Source organism: Scyliorhinus torazame, chromosome 4 (genome assembly GCF_047496885.1).
Source record: "Scyliorhinus torazame isolate Kashiwa2021f chromosome 4, sScyTor2.1, whole genome shotgun sequence".
NCBI classification, from domain to species: domain Eukaryota; kingdom Metazoa; phylum Chordata; class Chondrichthyes; order Carcharhiniformes; family Scyliorhinidae; genus Scyliorhinus; species Scyliorhinus torazame.
In genome coordinates this window covers 73,814,652-73,829,622 of record NC_092710.1, presented here as the reverse complement: position 1 = coordinate 73,829,622, position 14,971 = coordinate 73,814,652, and the positions used below count along the sequence as shown (strand labels likewise).

The window sequence follows — 14,971 nt, the reverse complement described above, 5'->3', positions numbered from 1 at the left end:
AGAGCAGCGCTCCCTCAGCACTGATCCTCTGACAGTGCAGCGCTCCCTCAGCACTGCCCCTCTGACAGTGCAGCGCTCCCTCTGTACTGACCCTCTGACAGTGCAACGCTCCCTCAGTGCCGACCCTCTGACAGTGCAGGGCTCCCTCAGTTCTGACCCTCTGACAGAGCAGCACTCCCTCAGTACTGACCCTCTGACAGTGCAGCACTCCCTCAGCACTGACCCTCTGACAGTGCAGCACTCCCTCAGTACTGACCCTCTGACAGTGCAGCACTCCCTCAGTACTGACCCTCTGACAGTGCAGCCCTCCCTCAGAACTGACTCTCTGACAGTGCAGCACTCCCTCAGTACAGACCCTCTGACATTTCGGTGCTCCCTCAGTACTGAATCTCTGACAGTGCGGCGCTCCCTCAGTACTGACTCTCTGAAAGTGCAGCAGTCCCTCAGTTCTGACCCTCTGACAGTGCAGCACTCCCTCAGTACTGACCCTCTGACAGTGCAACGCTCCCTCAGTACTGACCCTCTGACAGTGCAACGCTCCCTCAGTACTGACCCTCTGACAGTGCAGCACTCCCTCAGTACTGACTCTCTGACAGTGCAGCACTCCCTCAGTACTGACCCCCTGACAGTGCAGCACTCCCGCAGTACTGACCCTCTGAAAGTGCAGCGCTCCCTCAGCACTGACCCTCTGACAGTGCAGCGCTCCCTCAGCACTGCCCCTCTGACAGTGCAGCGCTCCCTCAGTACTGACCCTCTGACAGTGCAGCGCTCCCTCAGTGCCGACCCTCTGACAGTGCAGGGCTCCCTCAGTACTGACCCTCTGACAGAGCAGCACTCCCTCAGTACTGACCCTCTGACAGTGCAGCACTCCCTCAGCACTGACCCTCTGACAGTGCATCACTCCCTCAGTACTGACCCTCTGACAGTGCAGCACTCCATCAGTACTGACCCTCTGACAGAGCAGCTCTCCCTCAGTACTGACCCTCTGGCAGTGCTGCTCTCCCTCAGTACTGACCCTCTGACAGTGCAGCCCTACCTCAGCACTGACCTTCTGACAGTGCAGCACTCCTACAGTACTGACCCTCTGACAGTGCAGCGCTCCCTCAGCACTGACCCTCTGACAGTGCAGCCCTACCTCAGCACTGACCTTCTGACAGTGCAGCACTCCTACAGTACTGACCCTCTGACAGTGCAGCACTCCCTCAGTACTGACCCTCTGACAGTGCAGCACTCCCTCAGTACTGACCCTCTGACAGTGCAGCACTCCCTCAGTACTGACTCTGACAGTGCAGCACTCCCTCAGGACGGACCCTCTTACAGTGCAGCACTCCATCAGTACTGACCATCTGATAGTGCAGCACTCCATCAGCACTGACCTTCTGACAGTGCAGCACTCCCTCAGTACTGACCCTCTGACTGTGCAGCACTCCCTCAGTACTGACCCTCTGACAGTGCAGCCCTCCCTCAGCACTGACCTTCTGACAGTGCAGCACTCCCTCAGTACTGACCCTCTGACAGTGCAGCACTCCCTCAGTACTGACACTCTGACAGTGCAGCACTCCCTCAGTACTGACCCTCTGACAGTGCAGCACTCCCTCAGCACTGACCCTCTGACAGTGCAGCACTCCCTCAGTACTGATCCTCTGACAGTGCAGCACTCCCTCAGTACTGACCCTCTGACAGTGCAGCACTCCCTCAGTACTGACCCTCTGACAGTGCAGCACTCCCTCAGTACTGACCCTCTGACAGTACAGCACTCCCTCAGCACTGACCCTCTGACCGTGCAGAACTCCCTTTGTTTTGACCCTCTGACAGTGCAGCACTCCCTCAGTACTGACCCGCTGCCAGTGCAGCACTCACTCAGTCCTGATCCTCTGACAGTGCAGCACTCCCTCAGTACTGACCCTCTGACAGTGCAGCACTCCCTCAGCACTGACCCTCTGACAGTGCAGCGCTCCCTCAGTCCTGACCCTCTGACAGTGCAGCACTCTCTCAGTACTGCCCCTCTGACAGTGCAGCACTCCCTCAGTACTAACCCTCTGACAGTGCAGCCCTCCCTCAGTACTGACTCTCTGACTGTGCAGCACTCCCTCAGTCCAGGCCATCTGACAGTGCAGCGTTCCCTCAGTACTGACCCTCTGACAGTGCAGCAATCCCTCAGCACAGACCCTCTGACAGTGCAGCCCTCCCTCAGTACTGACTCTCTGACTGTGCAGCACTCCCTCAGTCCAGGCCATCTGACATTTCGGTGCTCCCTCAGTACTGACTCTCTGACAGTGCGGCGCTCCCTCAGTACTGACTCTCTGAAAGTGCAGCAGTCCCTCAGTTCTGACCCTCCGACAGTGGAACACTCCCTCAGTACGGTCCCTCTGACAGTGCAGCACTCCCTCAGTACTGACCCTCTGACAGTGCAACACTCCCTCAGTACTGACCCTAAGACAGTGCAACGCTCCCTCAGTACTGACCCTCTGACAGTGCAGCACACCCTCAGTACTGACCCTCTGACAGTGCAGCACTCCCTTAGTACTGAACCTCTGACAGTGCAGCACTCCCCCAGTGCCGACCCTCTGATAGTGCAGCACTCCCTCAGTACTGACCCGCTGACAGTGCAGCACTCCCTCAGTACTGACCCTCTGACAGTGCAGCACTCCCTCAGTACTGACCCTCTGACAGTGCAGCACTCCCTCAGTACTGACCATCTGACAGTGCAGCTCTCCCTCAGTACTGACCCTCTGACAATGCGGCACTCCGTCAGTACTGACCCTCTGACAGTGCAGTACTCCCTCAGTACTGACCCTCTGACAGTGCAGCTCTCCCTCAGTACTGACCCTCTGACAGTGCAGCACTCCCTCAGTCCTGACCCTCTGACAGTGCAGCACTCCCTCAGCTCTGACAGTGCAGCATTGCCTCAGTACTGACCCTCTGACAGTGCAGCGCTCCCTCAGTACTGACCCTCTGACAGTGCAGCACTCCCTCAGTACTGACCCACTGACAGTGCAGCTCTCCCTCAGTACTGACTCTCTGACAGTGCAGCGCTCCCTCAGTGCCGACCCTCTGACAGTGTAGCACTCCCTCAGTCCAGACCCTCTGACAGTGTAGCACTCCCTCAGTACTGACCCTCTGACAGTGCAGCGCTCCCTCAGCACTGACCCTCTGACAGTGCAGCCCTACCTCAGCACTGACCTTCTGACAGTGCAGCACTCCTACAGTACTGACCCTCTGACAGTGCAGCACTCCCTCAATACTGACTCTCTGACAGTGCGGCGCTCCCTCAGTACTGACTCTCTGAAAGTGCAGCAGTCCCTCAGTTCTGACCCTCCGACAGTGGAACACTCCCTCAGTACGGTCCCTCTGACAGTGCAGCACTCCCTCAGTACTGACCCTCTGACAGTGCAACACTCCCTCAGTACTGACCCTAAGACAGTGCAACGCTCCCTCAGTACTGACCCTCTGACAGTGCAGCACTCCATCAGCACTGACCATCTGATAGTGCAGCCCTCCCTCAGCACTGACCTTCTGACAGTGCAGCACTCCCTCAGCACTGACCCTTTGACAGAGCAGCTCTCCCTCAGTACTGACCCTCTGGCAGTGCAGCACTCCCTCAGTACTGACCCTCTGACAGTCCAGCACTCCCTCAGTACTGACACTCTGACAGTACAGCACTCCCTCAGCACTGACCCTCTGACAGTGCAACACTCCCTCAGTACTGACAGTCTGACAGTGCACCATCCCTCAGTACTGAACCTCTGACCGTGCAGAACTCCCTTTGTTTTGACGCTCTGACAGTGCAGCACTCCCTCAGTACTGACCCGCTGCCAGTGCAGCACTCACTCAGTCCTGATCCTCTGACAGTGCAGCACTCCCTCAGTACTGACCCTCTGACAGTGCAGCACTCCCTCAGCACTGACCCTCTGACAGTGCAGCGCTCCCTCAGTCCTGACGCTCTGACAGTGCAGCACTCTCTCAGTACTGACCCTCTGACAGTGCAGCACTCCCTCAGCACAGACCCTCTGACAGTGCAGCGCTCCCTCAGTACTGCCCCTCTGACAGTGCAGCACTCCCTCAGTACTAACCCTCTGACAGTGCAGCGCTCCCTCAGTACTGCCCCTCTGACAGTGCAGCACTCCCTCAGTACTAACCCTCTGACAGTGCAGCACTCCCTCAGTACTGACCCTCTGACAGTGCAGCTCTCCCTCAGTACTGACTCTCTGACAGTGCGGCGCTCCCTCAGTACTGACTCTCTGAAAGTGCAGCAGTCCCTCAGTTCTGACCCTCCGACAGTGGAACACTCCCTCAGTACGGTCCCTCTGACAGTGCAGCACACCCTCAGTACTGACCATCTGACAGTGCAACGCTCCCTCAGTACTGACCCTCTGACAGTGCAACGCTCCGTCAGTACTGACCCTCTGACAGTGCAGCACACCCTCAGTACTGACTCTCTGACAGTGCAGCACTCCCTCAGTACTGACCCTCTGACAGTGCAGCACTCCCTCAGCACAGATCCTCTGACAGTGCAGCGCTCCCTCAGTACTGCCCCTCTGACAGTGCAGCACTCCCTCAGTACTGACCCTCTGACAGTGCAGCGCTCCCTCATTGCCGACCCTCTGACAATGCGGCACTCCGTCAGTAATGACCCTCTGACAGTGCAGTACTCCCTCAGTACTGACCCTCTGACAGTGCAGCTCTCCCTCAGTACTGACCCTCTGACAGTGCAGCACTCCCTCAGTACTGACCCTCTGACAGTGCAGCACTCCCTCAGCTCTGACAGTGCAGCATTGCCTCAGTACTGACCCTCTGACAGTGCAGCGCTCCCTCAGTACTGACCCTCTGACAGTGCAGCACTCCCTCAGTACTGACCCACTGACAGTGCAGCTCTCCCTCAGTACTGACTCTCTGACAGTGCAGCGCTCCCTCAGTGCCGACCCTCTGACAGTGTAGCACTCCCTCAGTCCAGACCCTCTGACAGTGTAGCACTCCCTCAGTACTGACCCTCTGACAGTGCAGCGCTCCCTCAGCACTGACCCTCTGACATTGCAGCACTCCCTCAGTACTGACCCTCTGACAGTGCAGCCCTACCTCTGCACTGACCTTCTGACAGTGCAGCACTCCTACAGTACTGACCCTCTGACAGTGCAGCACTCCCTCAATACTGACTCTCTGACAGTGCAGCCCTCCCTCAGCACTGACACTCTGACAGTGCAGCACTCCCTCAGTACTGACCCTCTGACAGTGCAGCACTCCCTCAGTACTGACCCTCTGACAGTGCAACACTCCCTCAGTACTGACCCTCTGACAGTGCAGCACTCCCTCAGTACTGATCCTCTGACAGTGCAGCACTCCATCAGCACTGACCCTTTGACAGAGCAGCTATCCCTCAGTACTGACCCTCTGGCAGTGCAGCACTCCCTCAGTACTGACCCTCTGACAGTCCAGCACTCCCTCAGTACTGACACTCTGACAGTACAGCACTCCCTCAGCACTGACCCTCTGACAGTGCAACACTCCCTCAGTACTGACACTCTGACAGTGCAGCACTCCCTCAGTACTGAACCTCTGACCGTGCAGAACTCCCTTTGTTTTGACCCTCTGACAGTGCAGCACTCCCTCAGTACTGACCCGCTGCCAGTGCAGCACTCACTCAGTCCTGATCCTCTGACAGTGCAGCACTCCCTCAGTACTGACCCTCTGACAGTGCAGCACTCCCTCAGCACTGACCCTCTGACAGTGCAGCGCTCCCTCAGTCCTGACGCTCTGACAGTGCAGCACTCTCTCAGTACTGACCCTCTGACAGTGCAGCACTCCCTCAGTACTGCCCCTCTGACAGTGCAGCACTCCCTCAGTACTAACCCTCTGACAGTGCAGCACTCCCTCAGTACTGACCCTCTGACAGTGCAGCTCTCCCTCAGTACTGACTCTCTGACAGTGCGGCGCTCCCTCAGTACTGACTCTCTGAAAGTGCAGCAGTCCCTCAGTTCTGACCCTCCGACAGTGGAACACTCCCTCAGTACGGTCCCTCTGACAGTGCAGCACTCCCTCAGTACTGACCCTCTGACAGTGCAACGCTCCCTCAGTACTGACTCTCTGACAGTGCAGCACTCCCTCAGCACAGATCCTCTGACAGTGCAGCGCTCCCTCAGTACTGACTCTCTGACAGTGCAGCACTCCCTCAGCACAGATCCTCTGACAGTGCAGCGCTCCCTCAGTACTGCCCCTCTGACAGTGCAGCACTCCCTCAGTACTGACCCTCTGACAGTGCAGCGCTCCCTCATTGCCGACCCTCTGACATTGCAGGGCTCCCTCAGTTCTGACCCTCTGACAGTGCATCTCTCCTTCAGTACTGAACCTCTGAAAGTGCAGCACTCACTCAGTACTGACCCTCTGACACTGCAGCAATCCCTCAGTACTGACCCTCTGACAGTGCAGCACTCCCTCAGTACTGACCCTCTGACAGTGCAGCACTCCCTCAGTACTGACCCCCTGACAGTGCAGCACTCCATCTGCACTGACCATCTGACAGTGCAGCACTCCCTCAGTACTGACCCTCTGACAGAATAGCTCTCCCTCAGTACTGACCCTCTGGCAGTGCGGCACTCCCTCAGTACTGACCCTCTGACAGTGCAGCACTCCATCAGTACTGACCCTCTGACAGTGCAGCACTCCCTCAGCACTGACCTTCTGACAGTGCAGCACTCCCTCAGCACTGACCCTTTGACAGAGCAGCTCTCCCTCAGTACTGACCCTCTGGCAGTGCAGCACTCCCTCAGTACTGACCCTCTGACAGAGCAGCTCTCCCTCAGTACTGACCATCTGGCAGTGCAGCACTCACTCACTATTGACCCTCTGACAGTGCAGCACTCCCTCAGTACTGACCCTCTGACAGTGCGCCACTCCCTCAGTACTGACCCTCTGACAGTGCAGCACTCCATCAGTACTGAACCTCTGAAAGTGCAGCACTCACTCAGTACTGACCCTCTGACACTGCAGCACTCCCTCAGTACTGACCATCTGAGAGTGCAGCACTCCCTCAGCAATGACCCTCTGACAGAGCAGCTCTCCCTCAGTACTGACCCTCTGGCAGTGCAGCACTCCCTCAGTACTGAACCTCAAACCGTGCAGCTCTCCCTCAGTACTGACCCTCTGACCGTGCAGCACTCCCTCAGTACTGACCCTCTGACAGAGCAGCACTCCCTCAGTACTGACTCTCTGGCATTGCAGCGCTCCCTCAGTACTGACTGTCTGATAGTGCAGTGCTCCCTCAGTACTGACCCTCTGAAAGTGCATTACGCCCTCAGTACTGACCCTCTGACAGTGCAGCTCTCCCTCAGTACTGACCCTCTGACTGTGCAGCACTCCCTCAGTACTGACCCTCTGACTGTGCAGCGCTCCCTCAGTACTGACCCTCTGACAGTGCAGCGCTCCCTCAGTACTGACCCTCTGAAAGTGCATTACGCCCTCAGTACTGACCCTCTGACAGTGCAGCTCTCCCTCAGTACTGACCCTCTGACAGTGCAGCGCTCCCTCAGTACTGACACTCTGAAAGTGCATTACGCCCTCAGTACTGACCCTCTGACAGTGCAGCACTCCCTCAGTGCCGACCCTCTGACAGTGCAGCGCTCCCTCAGTACTGCCCCTCTGACAGTGCAGCACTCCCTCAGTACTAACCCTCTGACAGTGCAGCACTCCCTCAGTACTGACCCTCTGACAGTGCAGCTCTCCCTCAGTACTGACTCTCTGACAGTGCGGCGCTCCCTCAGTACTGACTCTCTGAAAGTGCAGCAGTCCCTCAGTTCTGACCCTCCGACAGTGGAACACTCCCTCAGTACGGTCCCTCTGACAGTGCAGCACACCCTCAGTACTGACCATCTGACAGTGCAACGCTCCCTCAGTACTGACCCTCTGACAGTGCAACGCTCCGTCAGTACTGACCCTCTGACAGTGCAGCACACCCTCAGTACTGACTCTCTGACAGTGCAGCACTCCCTCAGTACTGACCCTCTGACAGTGCAGCACTCCCTCAGCACAGATCCTCTGACAGTGCAGCGCTCCCTCAGTACTGCCCCTCTGACAGTGCAGCACTCCCTCAGTACTGACCCTCTGACAGTGCAGCGCTCCCTCATTGCCGACCCTCTGACAATGCGGCACTCCGTCAGTAATGACCCTCTGACAGTGCAGTACTCCCTCAGTACTGACCCTCTGACAGTGCAGCTCTCCCTCAGTACTGACCCTCTGACAGTGCAGCACTCCCTCAGTACTGACCCTCTGACAGTGCAGCACTCCCTCAGCTCTGACAGTGCAGCATTGCCTCAGTACTGACCCTCTGACAGTGCAGCGCTCCCTCAGTACTGACCCTCTGACAGTGCAGCACTCCCTCAGTACTGACCCACTGACAGTGCAGCTCTCCCTCAGTACTGACTCTCTGACAGTGCAGCGCTCCCTCAGTGCCGACCCTCTGACAGTGTAGCACTCCCTCAGTCCAGACCCTCTGACAGTGTAGCACTCCCTCAGTACTGACCCTCTGACAGTGCAGCGCTCCCTCAGCACTGACCCTCTGACATTGCAGCACTCCCTCAGTACTGACCCTCTGACAGTGCAGCCCTACCTCTGCACTGACCTTCTGACAGTGCAGCACTCCTACAGTACTGACCCTCTGACAGTGCAGCACTCCCTCAATACTGACTCTCTGACAGTGCAGCCCTCCCTCAGCACTGACACTCTGACAGTGCAGCACTCCCTCAGTACTGACCCTCTGACAGTGCAGCACTCCCTCAGTACTGACCCTCTGACAGTGCAACACTCACTCAGTACTGACCCTCTGACAGTGCAGCACTCCCTCAGTACTGATCCTCTGACAGTGCAGCACTCCATCAGCACTGACCCTTTGACAGAGCAGCTATCCCTCAGTACTGACCCTCTGGCAGTGCAGCACTCCCTCAGTACTGACCCTCTGACAGTCCAGCACTCCCTCAGTACTGACACTCTGACAGTACAGCACTCCCTCAGCACTGACCCTCTGACAGTGCAACACTCCCTCAGTACTGACACTCTGACAGTGCAGCACTCCCTCAGTACTGAACCTCTGACCGTGCAGAACTCCCTTTGTTTTGACCCTCTGACAGTGCAGCACTCCCTCAGTACTGACCCGCTGCCAGTGCAGCACTCACTCAGTCCTGATCCTCTGACAGTGCAGCACTCCCTCAGTACTGACCCTCTGACAGTGCAGCACTCCCTCAGCACTGACCCTCTGACAGTGCAGCGCTCCCTCAGTCCTGACGCTCTGACAGTGCAGCACTCTCTCAGTACTGACCCTCTGACAGTGCAGCACTCCCTCAGTACTGCCCCTCTGACAGTGCAGCACTCCCTCAGTACTAACCCTCTGACAGTGCAGCACTCCCTCAGTACTGACCCTCTGACAGTGCAGCTCTCCCTCAGTACTGACTCTCTGACAGTGCGGCGCTCCCTCAGTACTGACTCTCTGAAAGTGCAGCAGTCCCTCAGTTCTGACCCTCCGACAGTGGAACACTCCCTCAGTACGGTCCCTCTGACAGTGCAGCACTCCCTCAGTACTGACCCTCTGACAGTGCAACGCTCCCTCAGTACTGACTCTCTGACAGTGCAGCACTCCCTCAGCACAGATCCTCTGACAGTGCAGCGCTCCCTCAGTACTGACTCTCTGACAGTGCAGCACTCCCTCAGCACAGATCCTCTGACAGTGCAGCGCTCCCTCAGTACTGCCCCTCTGACAGTGCAGCACTCCCTCAGTACTGACCCTCTGACAGTGCAGCGCTCCCTCATTGCCGACCCTCTGACATTGCAGGGCTCCCTCAGTTCTGACCCTCTGACAGTGCATCTCTCCTTCAGTACTGAACCTCTGAAAGTGCAGCACTCACTCAGTACTGACCCTCTGACACTGCAGCAATCCCTCAGTACTGACCCTCTGACAGTGCAGCACTCCCTCAGTACTGACCCTCTGACAGTGCAGCACTCCCTCAGTACTGACCCCCTGACAGTGCAGCACTCCATCTGCACTGACCATCTGACAGTGCAGCACTCCCTCAGTACTGACCCTCTGACAGAATAGCTCTCCCTCAGTACTGACCCTCTGGCAGTGCGGCACTCCCTCAGTACTGACCCTCTGACAGTGCAGCACTCCATCAGTACTGACCCTCTGACAGTGCAGCACTCCCTCAGCACTGACCTTCTGACAGTGCAGCACTCCCTCAGCACTGACCCTTTGACAGAGCAGCTCTCCCTCAGTACTGACCCTCTGGCAGTGCAGCACTCCCTCAGTACTGACCCTCTGACAGAGCAGCTCTCCCTCAGTACTGACCATCTGGCAGTGCAGCACTCACTCACTATTGACCCTCTGACAGTGCAGCACTCCCTCAGTACTGACCCTCTGACAGTGCGCCACTCCCTCAGTACTGACCCTCTGACAGTGCAGCACTCCATCAGTACTGAACCTCTGAAAGTGCAGCACTCACTCAGTACTGACCCTCTGACACTGCAGCACTCCCTCAGTACTGACCATCTGAGAGTGCAGCACTCCCTCAGCAATGACCCTCTGACAGAGCAGCTCTCCCTCAGTACTGACCCTCTGGCAGTGCAGCACTCCCTCAGTACTGAACCTCAAACCGTGCAGCTCTCCCTCAGTACTGACCCTCTGACCGTGCAGCACTCCCTCAGTACTGACCCTCTGACAGAGCAGCACTCCCTCAGTACTGACTCTCTGGCATTGCAGCGCTCCCTCAGTACTGACTGTCTGATAGTGCAGTGCTCCCTCAGTACTGACCCTCTGAAAGTGCATTACGCCCTCAGTACTGACCCTCTGACAGTGCAGCTCTCCCTCAGTACTGACCCTCTGACTGTGCAGCACTCCCTCAGTACTGACCCTCTGACTGTGCAGCGCTCCCTCAGTACTGACCCTCTGACAGTGCAGCGCTCCCTCAGTACTGACCCTCTGAAAGTGCATTACGCCCTCAGTACTGACCTTCTGACAGTGCAGCTCTCCCTCAGTACTGACCCTCTGACAGTGCAGCGCTCCCTCAGTACTGACACTCTGACAGTGCAGCACTCCCTCAGTACTGACCCTCTGACAGTGCAGCGCTCCCTCAGTACTGACCCTCTGACAGTGCAGCACTCCCTCAGTACTGACCCTCTGACAGTGCAGCACTCCCTCAGTACTGACCCTCTGATAGTGCCGCACTCCCTCAGCACTGACCCTCTGACAGTGCAGCTCTCCCTCAGTACTGACCCTCTGACAGGGCAGCACTCCCTCAGTACTGACCCTCTGACAGTGCAGCACCCTCGGTACTGACCCTCTGACAGTGCAGCACTCCCTCAGCACTCACCCTCTGACAGTGCAGCGCTCCCTCAGTACTGACCCTCTGACAGTGCAGCGCTCCCTCAGTACTGACCCTCTGACAGTGCAGCGCTCCCTCAGTACTGACCCTCTGACAGTGCAGCACTCCCTCAGTACTGACCCTCTGACAGTGCAGCACTCCCTCAGTACTGACCCTCTGATAGTGCCGCACTCCCTCAGCACTGACCCTCTGACAGTGCAGCTCTCCCTCAGTACTGACCCTCTGACAGGGCAGCACTCCCTCAGTACTGACCCTCTGACAGTGCAGCACCCTCGGTACTGACCCTCTGACAGTGCAGCACTCCCTCAGCACTCACCCTCTGACAGTGCAGCGCTCCCTCAGTACTGACCCTCTGACAGTGCAGCGCTCCCTCAGTACTGACCGTCTGACAGTGCAGCGCTCCCTCAGTACTGACCCTCTGACAGTGCAGCGCTCCCTCAGTACTGACCGTCTGATAGTGCAGCACTCCCTCAGTACTGACTCTCTGACAGTGCAGCACTCCCTCAGTACAGACCCTCTGACAGTGCAGCGCTCCCTCAGTGCCGACCCTCTGACAGTGCAGCACTACCTCAGCACTGACCTTCTGACAGTGCAGCACTCCTACAGTACTGACCCTCTGACAGTGCAGCACTCCCTCAATACTGACTCTCTGACAGTGCGGCAGTCCCTCAGTTCTGACCCTCCGACAGTGGAACACTCCCTCAGTACGGTCCCTCTGACAGTGCAGCACTCCCTCAGTACTGACCCTCTGACAGTGCAACACTCCCTCAGTACTGACCCTAAGACAGTGCAACGCTCCCTCAGTACTGACCCTCTGACAGTGCAGCACACCCTCAGTACTGACCCTCTGACAGTGCAGCACTCCCTTAGTACTGAACCTCTGACAGTGCAGCACTCCCCCAGTGCCGACCCTCTGATAGTGCAGCACTCCCTCAGTACTGACCCTCTGACAGTGCAGCACTCCCTCAGTACTGACCCTCTGACAGTGCAGCACTCCCTCAGTACTGACCCTCTGACAGTGCAGCACTCCCTCAGTACTGACCATCTGACAGTGCAGCTCTCCCTCAGTACTGACCCTCTGACAATGCGGCACTCCGTCAGTACTGACCCTCTGACAGTGCAGTACTCCCTCAGTACTGACCCTCTGACAGTGCAGCTCTCCCTCAGTACTGACCCTCTGACAGTGCAGCACTCCCTCAGCTCTGACAGTGCAGCATTGCCTCAGTACTGACCCTCTGACAGTGCAGCGCTCCCTCAGTACTGACCCTCTGACAGTGCAGCACTCCCTCAGTACTGACCCACTGACAGTGCAGCTCTCCCTCAGTACTGACTCTCTGACAGTGCAGCGCTCCCTCAGTGCCGACCCTCTGACAGTGTAGCACTCCCTCAGTCCAGACCCTCTGACAGTGTAGCACTCCCTCAGTACTGACCCTCTGACAGTGCAGCGCTCCCTCAGCACTGACCCTCTGACAGTGCAGCCCTACCTCAGCACTGACCTTCTGACAGTGCAGCACTCCTACAGTACTGACCCTCTGACAGTGCAGCACTCCCTCAATACTGACTCTCTGACAGTGCAGCCCTCCCTCAGCACTGACACTCTGACAGTGCAGCACTCCCTCAGTACTGACCCTCTGACAGTGCAGCACTCCCTCAGTACTGACCCTCTGACAGTGCGGCACTCCCTCAGTACTGACCCTCTGACAGTGCAACACTCCCTCAGTACTGACCCTCTGACATTGCAGCACTCCCTCAGTACTGATCCTCTGACAGTGCAGCACTCCATCAGCACTGACCATCTGATAGTGCAGCCCTCCCTCAGCACTGACCTTCTGACAGTGCAGCACTCCCTCAGCACTGACCCTTTGACAGAGCAGCTCTCACTCAGTACTGACCCTCTGGCAGTGCAGCACTCCCTCAGTACTGACCCTCTGACAGTCCAGCACTCCCTCAGTACTGACACTCTGACAGTACAGCACTCCCTCAGCACTGACCCTCTGACAGTGCAACACTCCCTCAGTACTGACACTCTGACAGTGCACCATCCCTCAGTACTGAACCTCTGACAGTGCAGCGCTCCCTCAGTACTGACCCGCTGCCAGTGCAGCACTCACTCAGTCCTGATCCTCTGACAGTGCAGCACTCCCTCAGTACTGACCCTCTGACAGTGCAGCACTCCCTCAGCACTGACCCTCTGACAGTGCAGCGCTCCCTCAGTCCTGACGCTCTGACAGTGCAGCACTCTCTCAGTACTGACCCTCTGACAGTGCAGCACTCCCTCAGCACAGACCCTCTGACAGTGCAGCGCTCCCTCAGTACTGCCCCTCTGACAGTGCAGCGCTCCCTCAGTACTAACCCTCTGACAGTGCAGCGCTCCCTCAGTACTGCCCCTCTGACAGTGCAGCACTCCCTCAGTACTAACCCTCTGACAGTGCAGCACTCCCTCAGTACTGACCCTCTGACAGTGCAGCTCTCCCTCAGTACTGACTCTCTGACAGTGCGGCGCTCCCTCAGTACTGACTCTCTGAAAGTGCAGCAGTCCCTCAGTTCTGACCCTCCGACAGTGGAACACTCCCTCAGTACGGTGCCTCTGACAGTGCAGCACACCCTCAGTACTGACCCTCTGACAGTGCAACGCTCCCTCAGTACTGACCCTCTGACAGTGCAACGCTCCGTCAGTACTGACCCTCTGACAGTGCAGCACACCCTCAGTACTGACTCTCTGACAGTGCAGCACTCCCTCAGTACTGACCCTCTGACAGTGCAGCACTCCCTCAGCACAGATCCTCTGACAGTGCAGCGCTCCCTCAGTACTGCCCCTCTGACAGTGCAGCGCTCCCTCAGTACTGACCCTCTGACAGTGCAGCGCTCCCTCATTGCCGACCCTCTGACAATGCGGCACTCCGTCAGTACTGACCCTCTGACAGTGCAGTACTCCCTCAGTACTGACCCTCTGACAGTGCAGCTCTCCCTCAGTACTGACCCTCTGACAGTGCAGCACTCCCTCAGTACTGACCCTCTGACAGTGCAGCACTCCCTCAGCTCTGACAGTGCAGCATTGCCTCAGTACTGACCCTCTGACAGTGCAGCGCTCCCTCAGTACTGACCCTCTGACAGTGCAGCACTCCCTCAGTACTGACCCACTGACAGTGCAGCTCTCCCTCATTGCCGACCCTCTGACAGTGTAGCACTCCCTCAGTCCAGACCCTCTGACAGTGTAGCACTCCCTCAGTACTGACCCTCTGACAGTGCAGCGCTCCCTCAGCACTGACCCTCTGACAGTGCAGCCCTACCTCAGCACTGACCTTCTGACAGTGCAGCACTCCTACAGTACTGACCCTCTGACAGTGCAGCACTCCCTCAATACTGACTCTCTGACAGTGCAGCCCTCCCTCAGCACTGACACTCTGACAGTGCAGCACTCCCTCAGTACTGACCCTCTGACAGTGCAGCACTCCCTCAGTACTGACCCTCTGACAGTGCGGCACTCCCTCAGTACTGACCCTCTGACAGTGCAACACTCCCTCAGTACTGACCCTCTGACAGTGCAACACTCCCTCAGTACTGACCCTCTGACAGTGCAGCACTCCCTCAGCACTGACCCTTTGACAGAG

General features: G+C 57.5%; 1 protein-coding gene across 1 annotated transcript in view; it reads right to left on the bottom strand.

The window, feature by feature from the left end:
• The window catches only part of LOC140410303 (A disintegrin and metalloproteinase with thrombospondin motifs 4-like), a 406,325-nt gene that overhangs the window by 346,955 nt on the left and 44,399 nt on the right, over positions 1-14,971 (bottom strand). The window lies entirely within an intron of this gene.